The sequence below is a fragment of the Acinonyx jubatus genome, chromosome X (assembly GCF_027475565.1).
Source record: "Acinonyx jubatus isolate Ajub_Pintada_27869175 chromosome X, VMU_Ajub_asm_v1.0, whole genome shotgun sequence".
In the NCBI taxonomy this organism is placed as follows: domain Eukaryota; kingdom Metazoa; phylum Chordata; class Mammalia; order Carnivora; family Felidae; genus Acinonyx; species Acinonyx jubatus.
Window position 1 is genome coordinate 108,430,952 of NC_069389.1, and position 12,657 is coordinate 108,443,608.

The 12,657-nt window shown below is 48.4% G+C and overlaps 1 long non-coding RNA gene across 2 annotated transcripts; it reads left to right on the forward strand.

Moving 5' to 3' along the window:
* The first annotated feature begins 868 nt into the window (after positions 1–868).
* Positions 869–10,532, forward strand: LOC128311457 (uncharacterized). Of its 2 annotated transcripts, XR_008289866.1 has the most exons (4): positions 869–3,917; positions 7,626–7,906; positions 8,626–8,832; positions 8,991–10,532. It is a non-coding gene; the product is annotated as an uncharacterized LOC128311457 (long non-coding RNA). The 2 variants fall into 2 exon arrangements; XR_008289865.1 differs by having other exon boundaries at positions 7,626–8,832.
* Positions 10,533–12,657: the final 2,125 nt, after the last annotated feature.

A 12,657-nucleotide genomic window follows, 5' to 3' on the forward strand; every position in this document is an offset into this window, starting at 1 on the left:
ACGTCCAGGATGAGAGTCCTTTCCTCTCTCCCAGGCTCCACACGGGAGCAAGCCTCAGCCACCCTCTGGGCTTTGGCCTTTCAGGCTGGCAGACACTGACCCAGGAGTCGGTGACAGGGACTCCCTCCTTCAGTGGATATGTCTAAGCCTAGGTGATACAAGCTCAAGAGGTAAACAGTGGACCAAAAGATGTGTGTCGTAAGAAAATATCCAGAATGAAACACTGAAAGATAAACATATGAAAAATACAGATTACGTAAGACACAAGGAGGATCGTATGAAAGAAAGAGATGCTATTTCCTTGGGGTTCCAGGCAAATAGGAAAGAGAACGAAGCAAAGCAGTATATGAGCAGATAGGAGCTGAGAACAGACTCCTCGTGGAGAAAAATGCAAGAAATCTACACGTGAGCACATTTTAGGAAAGCTATTGAGAACCAAAGGCAAATAGAGTAGTTGTAAGCTTTCAGAGGATGAAAGCAAATTAGCCTGAGAGCTGCCTTCTCAAGTAAAAAATAGAAAAAAGCAAAAGAATAGAAGATGAAATATCGTCTTCTATGCGCTGAAAGAATATACTTCCCAGTGGGAGACTCCTCCCCCTGCCACAACATATTTCAAGAATGAAGATGAAATAAAGGTCTTCCTATAAGCACCAAAGGGGAGAACCTGAGAGAATTTGTCACCAGAAGATAGGACTTGCAGAAAATACTAACCGATATTCCTCAGGCCGAAGACAAATTTTACATGAGTGGAAAGTAATGAAAAGCTGAATAGTTATGGAACCAAGCTTAGTCAGTGAAACTAAACAGACAAGGAAGAGATCGTTAGGGAAGTCAGGAGATGGTGACCTTTGAGTGGGGGGGAAGAATACTGTGATTAAAAGGGGCCAGGTGTGGGCCTCGAGGTTGTTGGCAAGCTGTATTTCTTTTAGTGGAAGACAGTCTCAGGCGTTCTTTGTGGTATGTCAGCGAGTTGTGCCCGTCTGTGAGGTCCTGAGATCTCCGTCTATCACAGTGTCACAATTACATGCGAGTGTGTGTGCATGTGTGGGCGCTCAGGACTTGGAGGCCGACTTGCCTTTCTGGACCACGGCGGGACAGGTACAGCACAGTCTCAGCCTTCGATCTGGTGACTTCTCCCAGCACTCAGCACCCACGGATCCTACCAAGGAAAGTAAATGACTTCCTCATGTCCTTGGAAAGGTCCCTAGTCCGTTAACCTACCTCCTCTCTCACAAGCCACAGCAAGTCTCAGGGGTACACATTGCAGCGTGGGGCACGTTCCTGAGAGACTGGCCCGAGATAGGCAACCACATCTTCCCGAGCCCTTTTGCCAACTCCTCTATGGGAGCACCTCTCCCATTGTGCCTTCGGGCACAACCCGTCATTGGACCAGAGGGTTTAGGAACTCCTCAAGAGGGAGTATTTCTGGAGATCTCCCGGGGAAAGGTTCTGTTTCAGGACCTACATAGGTACATACTGAATCCCCATATACGCCATGCTGTGTACCGAGCTATATTTTATGATTATATACGGGAAACTGGTGATGCATTTAGAAAGGAGATAGGAGACAGATGTAGGATCTGTGCTGCTAAAATGAGCACGTGGTATGAGACATAGGAAAGTGAAAAAAATCAGGACTGGTTGATTTATTAATTAGCATGGAGAAATGACCGCAGACGAAAGCAGTAAAGCTGTGGAACCAACAATCGGAGACCTAGGTAGTGTGTTGTAAGATGCGGATTATGTGCTCCGAACGGTGTTTAGAAACTACAGATTTATATGGGCTACATTGGGATGGGAAGGCTCCAGGCAGCAGGAAAGGGCTTTGCGTGAACTCAACGAATATTCCGTCAGCCGAGTGAGCTGGTTCTTACTGGCACACTCATGTACCCGAGGAGAAAATTGAAGCACAAAAATCATCTGAAGTTACCCAGCTGATAGGAGGAAGAGCTGGTGTATGAATCCCAGCAGCAAAGGTGCAGCCCACAAAGGCAACCACTGGCCGTAATGCACAGCAGATAAGGAGTGATTGCTAGTGCTTCCCGCACAGGTAGAAGCAGCCCAGGGCATTGGCCTGGGATTGAGTGTGAATGGGACAGGAACGGTTGGTGACCCGAGGACGAGGGAGACAGGGAGACGTAGGCGATTTGAGAAACAGGACGTGTGTGTTACAGGTTCTCACACGCCAGGCATTGAAAGGATCCAGCATGTGTCCATGCACAGAACCAGTCAGAGGGACAAGCCTTAGAGACGAGTGTTGAAGGGGTTGGCAGATCCTGGGACGGCATTTACATCAACAGCTCCAGGCTATCTTCCTGTCTCCCCTCATGTGGATTAACTGTCCCAAACCATCCCTTCACTGGTTGCCGGACAAAGCCTGCAGCCACTCTGTTGCCCTCTAGATCTTTGTTAACCTGTTACCCCCAACCCAGCTCAACCACAAGCTCTCACTGAGTTTGTAAATGAGCAGCAGCCAGACTCCGTGGATAAGACACCCATCTGGGCCAACGGCTGTGTCCTTAACACTGCCCAACTATCAGGCTGTCTGCTTCTGGTGTCTTCCTTTCATCCCCCGTAGTTTGGAAGTCATTTTACTTTATTTGGTTTTGCTGTTGCTCCAGAGTTCTATTTGAGGCCTATGAAGCCATCTGTGACAGCTGCAGCTAGCCGCGATAGTCCCAATTTATTAGTCAGCATTCTGCAGACAACAGAACCAATGGGAATATATTATGAAGACTTTGGTTCATACATGTATGGAGGCCGAGAAGTCCCGCGATCTCCTGTCTACAAGCTGGAACGCCAGGAAAGACAGTGGGGTAACTCAGTCTGAGAATGAAGGCCTGAGAACCTTCAAACCAGGGGAGTCAATGATACGAATGCCAGTCTAAGAGCAGGAAAAGTGGGGCACCTGGCTGGCTCGGTCACTAGGGCATGACTCTTGATCTCAGGGCCATGAGGTCAAGCCGCACAGTGGGTGTGGAGCCTACTTAGAAAAGAAATAGGAGCAGGAGGAGATGAGATGAAATGTCCCGCCTCAAGTAGTGAGGCAGAAGGAAAGGGGACCATTCTTCCTTCCTGTGCCTTTTGGTATATTCTGGCCCTCGGTGCCTGGGATAATGCTCACTCACAGTGGGCAAGGCAAACTACTTTCCTGAGTGACCGATTCGAATGCAAACCTCATGCAGAAACAGCCTCCCAGACACAACCAGAAATAATGTTTAACTCGGGCATCCACGGACGGTCCAGTTGACACCGAAAATTAACCATCGCAGTAGTTAGGGCAACCTCGCAAACCATTGCGTGACAATGTTTACACAATAAAGCCTCGCAACACCCCCGACCCGCCTGACAAACGGGGGAAGGATAGTGCCGGCACGAGAGGGTCTTTGCCAGGGGTGATGTGCACTCTGTGAAGATGGGAGGAGTAAGCTTGGAAGGCTTCCTGGAGGAGGACGCATTTAGCTAGGTCAGGATAAACTAGGGGAGCCAGATTTCCGAAGTGCGAGATGACTGGAAACAAAGGAAAAGGTATGTGCGAAGGTCTAACAAGGCGGGGGGGTCGGCCTTGAGGGACAGACACGGATGTACAAAGACAAAAATATGAACAAATATTTGAGTGATTTATTTGGACCTGGAAGTATGGCGGTTTCCACTCGTAGACCTACGAGAATGGACAGTCTGCCTGTCAATCACTGCAGGCCCTCCAAGCTGATGTCTGAAGGCGGGGCCATTGAAGGATGGCAAGCACCCGGCAATGAAGCCCTACCACGTGGTGAGCAGGCCGATGACGGTTTGGATTGTGCAATGAGGCTTCCGTAGACCGTTCCCCTCAGTGATGACGAAATACGGCGGGTACTGTGGCTATCTGGCGGGTACTGTGGCTATATGGCGGTTGACAATGCTCCGATCTCACAAGTGTAAGTTTAATTGACTTTCTCTCATAATTGGCTGTTTGAAGTGTGAGTTTTAGAGAATCGGGGGGGGGGGGGGGCGGATGGTGTGTCCTAAGACACGTTGACAGATGTGTCTCATGGGCTTCCGGATTGATGACAAGGGAAGGGCCCTTAGCTGCCTTTGGGGACATTGTTGTGCTTTATGTAACAACATGATGAGTCTTTCAGGTCATTTCATTTGTCTGAGTGTGGGTCTCGTACCCCGCCCCCTCCCGATTCGTGGTCTTCAGGTTTTGTGGTGTTTGCAGCTTAAAAATGCAGAAAAAAGGGTGCGGTCGGCTGAGCCTGAGTGGGTCTCGGCCAGGACGATGGCTGTTGGCTGCCTGGGAGCCGATTTTGGTTTCCGTGGTACAGTGCTTGGGGACGGGACTTGTCACGGACTATTGTTTACATCTGGGTCTTGGCCATTTGTGTGAGGTGTCTTGGTGACAGGCTATCTCTTATCTTGATGTGAAACAAAAGGAAAGTGAAAGTAAGGAGAGGGGGGCATGTGTGTGATTACGACAGCCGACAGCCGATGCCTTTCTTTGAGGGCAGTTTTGTCTTTCATTTAACATGACTGTGTGTTTCCTATCAGTTGTTCAACATTTGGAATGGTCTTCTGCATATGCTGCCTTGAAAAGGCGGGGGAACCGCCTGATAATTCCAACATGAAAGTGGGGAAACAGATGGCGTGGTGGGCTCAGGGCTTGTTCACTGACCACCGGGAATTGTCTTCAGTCATCACTGAAAGCTGCATTTTTCTGTAACGCATTCGTGTTTTTCCTATCATTGTAGCCAACCAATAGCGGTCCGGAAGCTTTTCACGTGTTTTCCATTAAAAAAAGGTGTTCTATTAATTGCCGTCTTCGAATGAGAAGGTAGCCTATTGGGTCGGCTTGGCAGGGCCTTGGTGCTTTAAGTCCCTGATGGGAACGATCTGCTCGGGATCTGATTTCTTGTTTCATGTGATAACGTAATGGCAGCGGGGTGTGTTTTCCCTGTGATATTGCAACATTGCATCCGTTTGAGTTTGGTTTTTTATTTTGACTGTGTTTCCTACGCGTTCTCCAGATGTGAAAGTGTTTGCAGCGTGCACCGTGGAACAGTTTGTCCGGCTGGACACGTGAAAGTTTCACACGCCGAATGTCTCCTAGCCGCTCTTGTTAAGCCAAGACTGAACACTGTTTTGGCATTTAATTTTCCCTGTTCGCCTTAAGGCAGCCAATGGAATTTTGATGTTGGCGCTCCTCATAGATTTCCTTTAAAGTGCTTGGTGTAAATTTCAATTTACAGAGGAGGCACTCAACGTCTAATGGGGTGCCTTATGTTTCCAGTATAATGGCGTGTTTGACATAATTTATTTTGCTAAATCCTGGTCTTGTTCCCTATGGATAAATTCTCTTAAAAACAAAGGTTTTCTGGGGAAACTGCCTGGCTCAGTGATAGAACCTGTGACTCTTGATGTGGGGGTTGTGATTGCAGGCCCCACACTGGTGTGGAGAGTGCTTAAAAATAAAGTCTTCAAAATGAATACTAATAAACGTTTTGAGGTGATCTCAAATTACAATTCAAAACAATCTGGTGAATGCTTGCCTCTCATACAGTTGGGGGTTTGGGTGTACAAAAGAATTGGGTCTCCTATGACTTTGTTCCATTAAATGTTGTTCCAGGCCCTTTGCGTAAGCTTTGTGTTAACCAGTTTTGGCGTTGTCGTTACTTTACAAATGAGGAAAAGATTGTTTTAATTGTGTGTGTGCTTCTTGCTTTATGACAGTGACTGGCTCCCGGTGGCCCGGGAGCCCAACCTTTCGTCTTATTTGCTATTAAAATGTTTCTGAAAACCTGGCTCTGTGTGTTTTATTTCATGGGTCCACTTAAAATTTTCTTTCCAATGTAAAAAATAGCAGGTATTGACCATCAGGCTGGCGGTGCTGTTTCCCGACCGCGAATTCCGGGAAGTGCCTGTCACCGGCCATCCCGGAATTCCGTTGCCTTCGTTCTGGGTTTCATTTCTCATGATAATCACATGACACGTATCAACTTTATTCAGGTCAATTCTGTACTTAGTCTTTAGTGCATTTGCTTTGAACGTCACGGGGCATTTTCAATTTATTTACAAGCAAATTCACCCCCAGAAGCATTGCTCTCTGTGTTCTAGAACTGAATGGCCCTTGCTGGTCGCAGTGCATACTTTTGAATATTATATTAGAACCCTGATTGTGCACGTGACATAGTGGTATTTCTTTTCTTTTCTTTTTTTTCTTGTTATGTCTTTAAATGCTGACCCAGGTGCTCCTTCCTCGGTGTTCTCCCATAGAAAAAATTACTTTGTGGTATCCTATTTACAAACAGTCTGTTCCCTGACACCTCCAGTCCTCCTTGTTAGGGGTCCTGGGCTAGACTGCACATGCCGCTCTCCCTGCACCCTACTGCACCCCAATCGCAGAGGGTGCTGTCCCTGCCTCTTTAGCCACAAGAGCTGACCGTGCCTTAATGCCCCACGGGCTAGCATATTGGCTTAGGAAATAGTCAGTGGCTGCCTGCTTCTCCTCATACACCTCCCTTCCTGTGTCAGACCTAATGTGTATACAAGGGGAGAATTAAATGAGAGGGAAGCTGTTGTTTTGCTCAAAACCCTGAGCGCCCTCATCCCTGAGCGTAATCTGATACTTGGTGTTAAGTACAACAGGGACTTCCTTTTGATAATGGTGATAGCTGGGTTTGCCTTATTAGCCTTTTTGCTGATTGATTCTTGATATTGACTTGAATTTGGTATCTTAGCTCACGTAGAAACGATTTAATGACTCATATCGGTGACACGTTGGAGGTCTGTAAAATGTACTTTGATTACATTTAGACCTGTGAAAGATCCACCGCTGGTATTTGGGTTTGACTGTCTTCGGTACTGACAGGAAAGCAGACTTCAGGAACGGGCACCCTCAACTAGCCTCACCAATCCTGACTTTTGAGACAGAGTCCTAGATCCTGAACAAAATCTAAGTGTGGAATGAAGGTGCTTTCATTACTTGCCCATTGCCTGTAGGATCCTAGGGGCATTCTTGCACATGGAGAGCAGATTCTCCGATGTGTATGTAACCAAACGTCCAATTTGTTCCCGTTGTTTCCTCCTCGGAGACCTAGGTTCAATGTCAGGTGGTAGGGACATTATGCGATGTGTGAAATGCTTCGGGAATTTGTTGTGATTAACTTAGCTCATTTCTCTTTTTAGCGGTTTTGGAACTTACTATGTTACCGACTACGAAGTCTAGCATAACAGCCCAGCCCTTGTAATGTGCATTTCGTGGTCTATTAAGTAGAACACAAAACCCATTTGAATGATTTGTTACCCATCGTCTTGCGTCGTATGTCAGTGTCAGCAATTGGTGACAAAGTGAGAACACCACCACCCATTCCAAAGGTTTGTTACCCGCAATTGTGTATGAGTGGACGGTTTCACTAGTGAAGAGCGACATGGGAGTTCTGAGACACCCCTTCTCGCCACTGAGTGGTGATACCTCTTAACATAATATTTAAGAATTCCCCTGTGCTGGTTGATGAAGGCGGGATGCACCACGGTTCGTGCTGAGGGGACAATCAGCCAGCCTCTAAAGCCGCAGTCTCACCTTGTGGGTTGATTCATGCAGTTCCTGTCTTACATTCTCTTTCACTCTTTTGGCCTACTTCACACAGGCTGCATGATTGGGTCCTCTGGCCCCACCAACCACTTTCAGAAATTGCTCTGGATGAGGGAAAGAGGAAGTTTGCCCCATCCACTCGTGTGGTGAGTTTCCAAGTGACCTAATTTTCCTGCAGCGGTCCCAAGCTGACCTTCCACAGGTAAGTCTCTTTGTAGATTTGTACAATCATCACCTCCCTCAGGATCTGTGATGGGAACGTCCAGTTCCGGTCCGCCGGTGGGCCCGTAATGAGAGGAGAGGACCCTGAACCGATAGTCAAGACCAGCCGTACAGGTAAGAGCAACCTCAGGCTGTGTGAGGCCAGACGTGTTGGGTGAATAGCACTTGTCTCCTGTCGGCTGTACCTGTCTTCCAGACGGTGTGGAAATCCCATCCCCGAGTCTCTAACATGGGCGCTTCCCACAAGGTCGGGGTCACTGCCTAGACGCTACTTGTTAACTCCGTGGTAGAGACTCCATGTCTTGAGTCAATTTCCTCAAGGAGTCAGTGGCATCTTTCTTCCAGACCTTCTTCGTGTTCCTCTGCTTACTGTTGCGTGCCACTGTTACACACGCGTTGGCTTTATTAGAATGCCAGATGCCCAGAAAACCCTGATCTTGAGCCTTTTTATCCTTTTGGTAATCGCTTTCTACTACCATGCAGAAGCAGGATGGACTGGATGGGATGGTCAGACACAAACTTCAGGAACTCCGAGATTGTGGGAGCACTGCTCAGGTGCATTTCTTCAGGTCTGAATGTAACTTTTTAAAGTCATGGATCTGAATTAATTGAAAGCCAGGAGTCCCTAGGAGAGGTGAGAAAGATGAGACCTGTACACCAAGTGGGTGCCAGAGGGTGACAGTCTCCCGGCCCACCCCCGCTGGGGTGGGTGGGCGGGCATTTATGTGGCAGCCGTCCTAGAAGCACAGGCTAACAGTTCAAGCAACACGTGGGTCAATACTTCTTTGCAGGTTTCCCCTTCCGTACATTCTAGCTATTTTTTGGCTTTGCAGATGTTGCCGAGACCGTGTCACCCATCGTGTTTCGTTCACCATAAGTTTCCAGTATGTGAGTCTGAGAGACCCTCGGCCCTTTCTTCCTGTCATCTCTGAGCCTCAGCTTCCACATCTGCAAAATGGAAATGACACCTTGCTCTTGCTCTCAGGCGTGGTGTGAAAATCAAGCGTGATCGTCTTTATGAAGTGCTCAGCACACAGGAGGTACTGAAGAAATTAGGACACCGTTTCCAGAATGTGTTTATGGGAGCAAAGGATCATGGCTTGGTTTAGATCCTCTTGCCACCTGTGCAGACCCCACTTGCACTTGATTTCTTGAGCCTTTTGCTGTAATTTCAGCTACATTTTGTTTCCTTTCCCAGGGCCAGCAACCATTCTCAGAGGGTCTTGGGCATCTCTTTGGAAACGGACCTCTTTAACTCTGCTGTGATGCCAGGAGGTAGCCCAGCATCCCAGACCCTGCCTTTCTCTGAGCTGCATTCTTTCCTGGCTGCCTTGGACGTCTGACATTGAAGCTGATGTCACTCAGCGTCAAGTTGGGGCTGGAGGGTGCTCGGTAACTGGCAGTGCCCAAAGGTCTCCTGTCTTTCCTTCTCTGTATAAAGTTACTTCTTTTCTGGGCAGGGGTTAATTTGGTGAAAATCAGGTGAAGACTTTGACGGTTGGGTGTGAGAGTGTTCAGCATAAAGACGAATGGCTCTAAGGTGCATTCAAAGACCCTCGGGACCTCTAGAGTCAGACACACCTCTGGTTCCTCTGTTGCTTTGTTCGCACCAGTTTTATCCAGAAGGTGGCATCGCAGAGCCTGATGTGCACTCCGCAAAGTCCAAAGGATCCACATTTCTTTGTGGTTAGACACTCACGTATGTAGCCTTTACACAGCATGTTGACATTTCAAAGACTTTTCATGTATCCCTATACTTGGTTCAGTTACTTTCAAGCCGTGGGAGATGGGGGTCATTACGACTTCCTACCCAGTGAAAACCTGAGACCTGAGGTACTTAGAAAACTCTGTGCCCCAACACATGTTCCTGCCCCAGGCGGTAGGTACAAAAGTGAACAAGAATGGCTTGTTTGCTTGTGGAAAGCAGTTGTACAACTTAATAACTGTGATGCCTCTTCCTTCTTGCACACACACTTGTGCCCGCCCACTGCCCATCAAAGTCATGTTGGGTCATTTCATTGGGGGGAGGGATGGGGAAGACGTAGATGAATGTTTTATGGGTAAGTCTTCTGAGTACTGGCACTTCACAAAATAAGTCCCAAGGTTGACGCTTCCAAAAGGGTGACTGTTTAATTGGTGGCATCTCAAACTCAGGACCCTGAGGGAAAGACAAGGTGACCCTCCCAATTCAAGGCGGGGTCTGGCTTGGTGGCTCTTTCCCAGGAGTCCACTCTGGAGCCTGCCACATCAGTTGCGTTATGAGGCCTGTACTCAATGAATGTGTACTTCCCAGCGGGGATGTTAATGGGTTATGAATTCTTGGTGTGAAGTATTTCATGTCAAACCCTGTTAGCCTGAAGTGGATTTTCATTCCTCTTATGTATGTCGGTGACAGAAAGGGAATGGATATCGAACACCTGAAGGTAAGGCCTTTGCACTTGTGCTGCCGAAGGAGCACGAGGTAAGGCCTTTGAAATGGAGTGGATTCGTTGTTACACTGGTTCCCTGTTATAGGCGCACGTTTCCACGGATGAGTGTTATTTCATTGGACACATGTACCACATTTTCTTTATCCATTTCTACTGTGGATGGATGCTCACAAGTCTCTCATGTCTTACACGTTGAGAATAATACTGTAGTGAGGATATGGGATGAGTATGTGTCTTTGACATAGTGGCTTCCTGTCGTTTATATAAACGCCCAGATACGGGATTGATACATCATATAGGAGCTCAATTATTAATTTAAAAAAAAAAATTTTTTTTTTCCTCAACGTTCATTTATTTTTGGGACAGAGAGAGACAGAGCATGAACGGGGGAGGGGCAGAGAGAGAGGGAGACACAGAATCGGAAACAGGCTCCAGGCTCTGAGCCATGAGCCCAGAGCCCGACGCGGGGCTCGAACTCACGGACCGCGAGATCGTGACCTGGCTGAAGTCGGACGCTTAACCGACTGCGCCACCCAGGCGCCCCTCAATTATTAATTTTTTGAGAGACCATCCTACTGTTGTCCGTGGTGCTACCCAATGTGGGGCTGTCAGGTTGTCAGAGTCCCTTTACAAAGAAGCTGAAAGAGTACGTCTACCATGCAGAGCAATGGCCTACTAGGAATCACTGGGAATCCTCATGTTGTGTACGGGAATGTGGTTGGAATCGTATCCACGCGTTTCCGTCAAAACTTCCTGCACTCTTCTGGTGATCATACCTTGCCCGTGGCAAGAAGACGAGCAGCGTGTGGGTGCTGTCAATGAACCTTGCATGAGGCAGGGGACGTTTCGATTCTCACGGACATGAGCTGATGAGCTGGATGTCCGGGAGCCTCCTGGGTCAGGTGTCCAGGGTGGAGGATTCATCCTTGGGCCCTTGTTTCTATACGCCATTTCGGGCCATTCATATCTCCCGATTAGTGAAACCTAGGGTCCAGAAGGGATATATGAGGAAACTCTGGGAGTGTAAAGAGACTTGCAGGGGGTGGGTAGTGTGTCTTAGTGTGAAAGTGTGGTAGGCACTGTGGGGTCAGTGGCAATGGCAGCATCTGGCGACTGGGCAGATATTAGTTCCCAGGGAAGAAATGGGTCATGTCTAGTTCTCAGGCTTCCAATACAAAGAAGCTAAAAGAGTTTGTGTATCATACAGAGCAATGGCCTCCTAGGAATCCTTAGGAATCCTCATGTTGTGGATGGGAATGTGGTTGGAATTGTATCCAAGCGTTTCCATCTAAGCTTTCTGCACTCTTCTGCTGACCATTCTCTGCACATGGGGGGAAGAGGAGCGGCGTGTGGGTGCTGTCAATGAACCTTCCACGAGGCAGGGGACCTTTAGAATATCAAGGACGTTTGCTAATGAGCCTTTGTGGTTATCAACCTCCATTTTCAGGCTCTTGATTTCACTTGATTGGTGAAATCTGGGGCCCACAAAGGCTCTGAGGACACCCTGGGAAGAGAAGGAATCTTGACCTTGGGTGGGCCGAGGGACTTGGCGTGCAAGTGGTGGTAGGCATTGTGGGTTCAGGGGTGTGTCCCCTGCCTTTGTCCCTTCTCACGCACTACCCTGGGGTCAGCATAACTGGGGGCGAGGAGACAATGGACATTGGTGGATGTGACGCGAGAAACTATGCCTGTCTTGTTGAGTTGACACGTTCATTAGGAGAACAGGGTGTTGTTTTCCACGTTCCCCGTGGAGTGTGGGTTTGCCAGCAGGCACGGCTCTGCTGTTTCATCCTCACTCTGGGGTACCATGGGCCTGTGAAGGAAGGCCACGGGGTAGGGTGGGTCGTCCTTCCCCCTGCTGTCTTGTTGCAGGTGACAATCACCTGAGGCCCTTCTGAGAAGGAACTGCTGTTGCTTATGCCTCTTTTATCCTCCAGGGACATTTTCTTCCATTGTCCCGGATGTGTGTTGGCTCTTGGGCACTGCTTGTGCTGTTTGCTTCCCCCTCCATGTGTCAGGAGGCTGGGTTTTAAAAGTGGCAAGAGGCTTGTTTAGCTTTTCAAAAGGTTTGCGAAGAGGCAGAGAGCGCACAAAGACAAGTTTTCCAAAGTCCATGTTCCCAGAGAAGGGGAGGGGGAGGTCGTGTCCCCCTTTTCAATGGGGATAGTTTAGCTCTTGTTTTGTATTTTCTTTGCCCTGATGCCATGCTCCCATGAGAGACCAGGCCCCATTGGGACCTGCACCCCTTGGGACCTGCCCCCTTGGTACCTGCACCTGCGTGGGTGCAGTCAATGAACCTTCCATGAGGCAGGGGACGTTTCGATTCTCATGGACATGTGCAGATGTTTCTGGATGTCCGGGAACCTCCTGGGTCAGGTGTCCAGGTTAGAGGATTAATCCTTCCTATTTTGTTTCCTTGTGACGTTTCAGGCTCTT